The sequence below is a fragment of the Pan troglodytes genome, chromosome 9 (assembly GCF_028858775.2).
Source record: "Pan troglodytes isolate AG18354 chromosome 9, NHGRI_mPanTro3-v2.0_pri, whole genome shotgun sequence".
NCBI lineage: Eukaryota > Metazoa > Chordata > Mammalia > Primates > Hominidae > Pan > Pan troglodytes.
This window is the reverse complement of record NC_072407.2, coordinates 97,253,472-97,259,241: the sequence shown is the minus strand read 5'-3', so window position 1 is coordinate 97,259,241 and position 5,770 is coordinate 97,253,472. Positions and strand designations below refer to the sequence as shown.

The 5,770-nt window shown below is 48.8% G+C and overlaps 1 long non-coding RNA gene across 1 annotated transcript; it reads left to right on the top strand.

Annotated features, from left to right (window-relative positions):
* Positions 1 to 270: 270 nt before the first annotated feature.
* LOC134807371 (uncharacterized) lies at positions 271 to 3,566 on the top strand. Its single transcript, XR_010147644.1, has 2 exons — positions 271 to 435; positions 1,098 to 3,566. It is a non-coding gene; the product is annotated as an uncharacterized LOC134807371 (long non-coding RNA).
* Positions 3,567 to 5,770: the final 2,204 nt, after the last annotated feature.

The window sequence follows — 5,770 nt, the reverse complement described above, 5'->3', positions numbered from 1 at the left end:
AAAGACTGTAAACCTAAAAGGCATTGAAGTCCCACCTCACCAGTTAGGCAGGGAGGAGAAAGAGGCCTAGGGCGCTCAGGAACTTGGAATAAGGTTGCCCTCTGCGGGTGAAACTGTGAAATATCTCACAGTGGAGGAGGGCGGAGACTGTTCGCAGAGGGGCCCGGCGAAAACGTCACCCTACTGGAGGTACGAACGCATCGCAGACTGGGGGCGCCCGAGCGCATCCCAGACGCGAGGGCAAAGGCCCAGGAGGACTGTGGGGCTCTCGGAAGTATCCGATCACCTTGCGAGGAGTCCGCCGGCTGTCCGAGCCTGATGTCACTGCAACTTCGATTCCTCCGACGCCCCTACTCTTACTTCCCAGTCTTCCGGCAACTTCTCCGCTTCGGCCTCCCCTAGGCCTTGGCCCCAGAGAGGGGACGCACTCCACAGGTGGATTCGCACGTGTGGGCCCTCGGCAGCACTTTCTCGTGCAAATTAACAGGTGGCCCTCATTGTGGAAGCACCGCCCAGCCTTTCCCGGGGAGGTCACCAGGGCGAGGCCGCTCAAGGTCTGCAGGCGCCCGGCGTTAGCGGGATCCTCCCCGCGCGCTGGTCCGAGGAGGCCAGGAGAGGGCGAACCAGTCCCCGACCAGCAGCCCTTCCGGGGGTGGGCTCTGACCCCACCGAGCGGTTAGAGGGTCCAGGAGCTCCAAAGGGTAGGGCAGAATTGGGTAGATGAGGGTGCATTTTTCTGGGAGGAGTCTAAGGCGTCGCTGACTCTCAAAGGCCCGCATCCGGAGAAAGGGAAAGAGCCCCGTCCCGGGAGGAAGGACGAGAGGCTGGCCCGCGGGAAGGAGCCCTGGCAGTCCCTCCTGGCCTAGGTCTACCTCTTTGATCTCACCGTCCCCGTGGCGGCGAGTGCCACCAAAGATGAGAGAGGCCAGCAGGTATCGGGAGAGAGCTGAGGGGTCGGCGCCGGCGGGACCCCAGATTGGAGCCGCCGTCGTCGGACGGGCAGACCCTGCTGTAATAGCTCCCGGCCGGCCACGGTAGGCAGGTGGGGCCCACCGCGAGTCCTAGTGAAAAACACCTTCCTCTTGATTCTCTCAAAGGAACCCGAGCCCTGGGAAGGGACATCAAGGCGCTCCCGAGACTCCGGAGACGGCCAACAGCCCCAAAAGAGAGTACTCGGCTATCCAGCCGCCCTTATCCAAGCGGAGAATCTCTCTCCACCTCCGCCCTCCTGGGACTCAAAGTTGTTTGTGGAGCCGCCAGGTTTCCTTGTGAATGGGCACGATATGCACTGTGCGCGCGCGCGCGCACACACACACACACACACACACACACACACACGTATATGTATTTTTCCAGTGGCCACTGCAGGATTGCCAGCTTTCGGAAATGAGCATCCGCTCTCTCTCTCGGGACTGGGCGTGGGGTTCACCGAAAGGAGAGGAAGAGACCTTGCGTTTGCGCTGGGCCTGCTCGATGCCAGGCCATTCTAGGCTTCTGTCTATCCTGGTTTCTGGTCTGTGCGTTGTGGGTAGCAGCATTGGCGTATTGCGCCGGAGGGAGCAGGCTGAGCGAGGCTCCAGAAGGTGCGCAATAGCCGGAGAGGAAAGGGCGATGCTGTCACCTAGCCCCCTCCCTGAGACTCCATTCAGCCCAGAAAAAGGAGCTGCTTTCTCCCCCATCTACCCTAGGAGAAAATAAACGTCGCTGGCATTTTCCTGCGTCTTTTAATTTTGCCAAAACTGTTTTGGGTTGGCTATTGTGGGCCAGGATGGAGGCCTTCTCCTCCCGGGAGCAAACCTGCCCACGCCCAGGCCGGCAGTGGAGTCAGCCTTGCCCCAGCCTGCCCTCCAGGGAAACAATGCCCCTTTGTCGCTCGCCCTCCCGGGGCTGATACCGCCCCTCCCCTTAGCTTAGGGCTCCCTCCCGTTAGAGCATTCCAATGATTGCCACAAGTCACACTTTTCTTTGAGGTCTCTGCCTGGGAAGAAAACAAAGCAGCCCTCCTAATCACACGGAGGGAGTGGAACTTTTCCTGCCCTCTGACTATGTGCCAGCCTTGGCTCCTCCCTGAAGCCCTGTCTAGAGGGCTTATTAGGTCACTTATGTTTTGTACCTCGTGCGAAGTCCCACAATCAGTAGATTATAGAGGGGGGCACAAACCCAGCCGTGTCTGACATAGAGAAATTACACATACATACATACACACACACATACACACACATACACACACACATACACACACATACATACACACACATACATACACACACACACATACATACATACATACATACATATATACATACATATATATAGTTTTTCCACCACCCAGGATTGAAAATTAATGCTGTTTTTGACATTGTCCGTTATCCACCCAAACCCTCCAAAAGGCTGGCTGGCATTTGCTTGGCTCTAGTTCTACCTGCCCACCTTCTCCTTTGCCTAATCCTGAGTTTTCCCCTTCCCCGCGTGTGTTCCCCTTGAGCACTTTTTTGCTAACTTCCTGCATGCTACTCTCACCTCAGAGACTGATTCCTGGGGAGCCCAACCTGCAACATGGAGCTCAGTGGAAAGCACATGGAATGTGGACTGAGACATGACTGTGTTCAAACCCTGGCTCTGTCGCTAAGTGGTTACGTGGTTTGGGGCAAGGCATTTAATCCCTCTAAAGTTCACTTTCATCCGGGGGGAAAAGATAACTGTGAGGATTAAGTGAGTTTATATATAGTGTATGAGTGCCTGGACCACTGAAGCAGTGCAGCAGATGTTAGCTCCTCCTTCAGTAATATTTATTGAACATGGCATCCCAAGTGTTACTAGAATTTATATTTCTACTTTATAAATTTTACTAGAATTTATGTTTTCATATTCTTGATACTAATACTGCATTTTTGAAAGGGGTGACTCCTTCCTTATTAAAGTTTTAGAACACTATCCTAAGTGAAGTATAATGGTTACTAAATTAGATGACATCTGGATCTGGCTGATCTTGAACAAGCAGGTTAATCATATAACTTAGCTAAGTCATTGTGAAATTTTCTCCTGTGTAGAAAGAGATATTAATAGTAACTACTGTGGCAGATGGCATTTTCCATAAATGCCTACAAAATACTTTCCATCTCAGCTGCTCTTCAGAAATGACCTTGCCATTCCTCCATCAACAGATGAAATCTAATTCCCCTTCTTTTGCATCTGGGCTGGCCTCAGGGACTTACTTGGGCATTGGAATGTGGCAAAAGTGATGGTCTGGGACTTCCAAGGCTAGTTCATACAAGCTAAGTCATTCTGTGTGAGTCTTTTGGGATGTTCCCTCTTCCAACCCAGCCACCATACTGTGAGAAGCCTGAACACTTGGAAAGCCATGTGTAGGTGCTCTGGCTAACAGTTCCAGCCAACAGCAAGCATCAACTGCCCACCGAGTGAGCTCTCCTGACATCCAGCACCTTTGGGCCTTCTGAAGACTGCAGCACCAGCCCACATCTGGGACCCCAAAAAGAATGGGAATAAACTGAGCCCAGTTAGTATACAAACCAAGACAGATAATAATAAATGGTTGTTTTAAGCCATTAAGTTATAGAGTGGTTTGTTATGCAGCAATAGAAACTAAATCACTAGCTCCTAGGGTTATGTGAAATCAAGTAAGACAATGCATGCAAACTGATTACTAACGTGCTTCGTAAATAATTAATACGGTTGCAGAAAAAAGTAAGCTGATTATATGGGGAGATAAAACATGGGCACAAATAACTGCAAAACTAAGCAGGCATCATCTGAATCAATATTTAGTGGGCACCTATCCCATGCCAGACTCTCTATATAATCATAGAATCTCCAAGTAGAACAGAATTTGGGAGCTATTCTAGTTCAACCTCCCACTTAGTGAGGACATTTCTTCTTGAATGCTTGTTTAATACAACTATTATTTATTAAGCCTCGCTCCGCACCAGAAAGTGTGGTAGATGGTAATGTCAGGAAGTGGGATAGAAAGATAACTAAGACACAGCCCAGGGCCAGAGGCAAACACATGAACAGTTTCTGCCCAGTGTCATATGTGCAGGGAGAGAGGATACGAAGAAGACAGATGCATTTCCCCTGCATGGAATGGGGTGAGTCATCTCACTATCAGCCAGCTCTGCTGATTCAGCTTCCTGGTGCTCTGGATTCTGCTGATATATTTTCTGTGCATCAACTTGTATTCTGAGTGGCAGTTCTCCAGCTCTTTGGCTTCTTGCTCCATATACCTAAGTTGGCTGTTTACACATCCACTTACCCATCTTTGCTCAAAGCTGACCCTTGTCAAGGAAGGAGGGGTTTGCCTGGATCTTGAACACCAGCCTGTGGGCTCTTTAAAGCCAATGCCTGGATCTTGTTCATCATTGAGGCCCCAGCTCCTAGAGGCACCAAAATAAAACAAAACAAAAGAGAGAGAGAGAGAAGAAGAAAACAGCCACCAAAAAAATGCATTTCTTTTTGTGTGGGTTCAGAAAAATGCCAGAGATTCATTTAATTCAAATTTATTTCACACAACTACATCAGGGAAAATTAGCAGTGTAATCTGCTTTCTCAAGTTTCATGAGCTCAAGTTTCATGAGCTAAGTTTTTAATAGGCTGAGGGTTTAATAGGCAAGTAAAATCAGCCAACAAACCAACAAACAAAAAAACGCTGAAGAGTTCGAGTCCATTACAGCCAAGTAGTTGGCAGCTGCTACAGTTATTAGCTATCATAGTTTCCCACATGCAGCCATGTTTTATGGCTTCTTAAAATTGTTTTTAAAAATGTTTCACAAGCCATGGGTTTCACACAAATATAAGGGTTAGAATTTCAATTTTAAAAAATAAACATAAGTTTGGTGTCACATCAGAGAAAGCTCTAGTTTTCTCCTTTTAAGAAACAGAGGAGGTAACTCACCAGAGCAGAGGAGTCATCTGAATTGGGCCCTTTATTCTCAGCCTAACCTGCTGAGGAGCGCCATCTACAACTCACAAGGTACTGGGAGCGGGAGAATTTGCATGGATAGACAAAAGTTTGCTTCATTGCTCAGTTTCCCTTTAATCATTTCTCCTCTTTATTCTCCTCTTTCTTATTTGAAACTTATTCCTTGTTTGTATTAATGTTTCTCTGCAGGGCTATAACTGTAGTTTATTACAAAACAGTAGAGTACAGGGCTCTTTCATTTAGCAGCTTAGTATAGTTTTTGTTGCAACAGTGTATTCATATTATGGGGTGGGGGGCAGAATCTATTTAATCAACCCTGGGGACAGTACAGGCCCCTATACAAAATCACCAAAACTTCCCTATGGAGAAAAAGATGGGAAATTAGAAGAAAAAATAAAGCTTGAGGGGGAAAAGGGTAGAGCTTTTCATTTGGAAAAAGAGGAGGAATGGGGAGTTGAGAATCAGTGTGTACTCTTGGGTCACTGGGCGCAACCTAAGAGGCTGGGGTGAATCCAGAAGCTGCTGGACCCCTGGGACCTGGGGGCAAATTGCAATGGTTGGTGGGTGAACTTCTGGGCCTGGATATGAAAATCAGCAATGAAAAGCAAACACTAGAAATTGGTAGTACACCCCGGAAGTTGGTGGTGGATTCCTGGTGCCAGGATTAGAACCAGAGAGCTGCAGACACAACAGAGTAAGAGTAGCTCAGGGCTCTGAGGGTGTAGGACCACATGTGAGGGTGGCGGCAAAAATTTAGGGCAGTGATGGCCAAGGAGGAAAACTATTTCTCAGTAGGAGTGGAGCCTCTTCATGCCAGGAGGTCTGGTGGTGGTG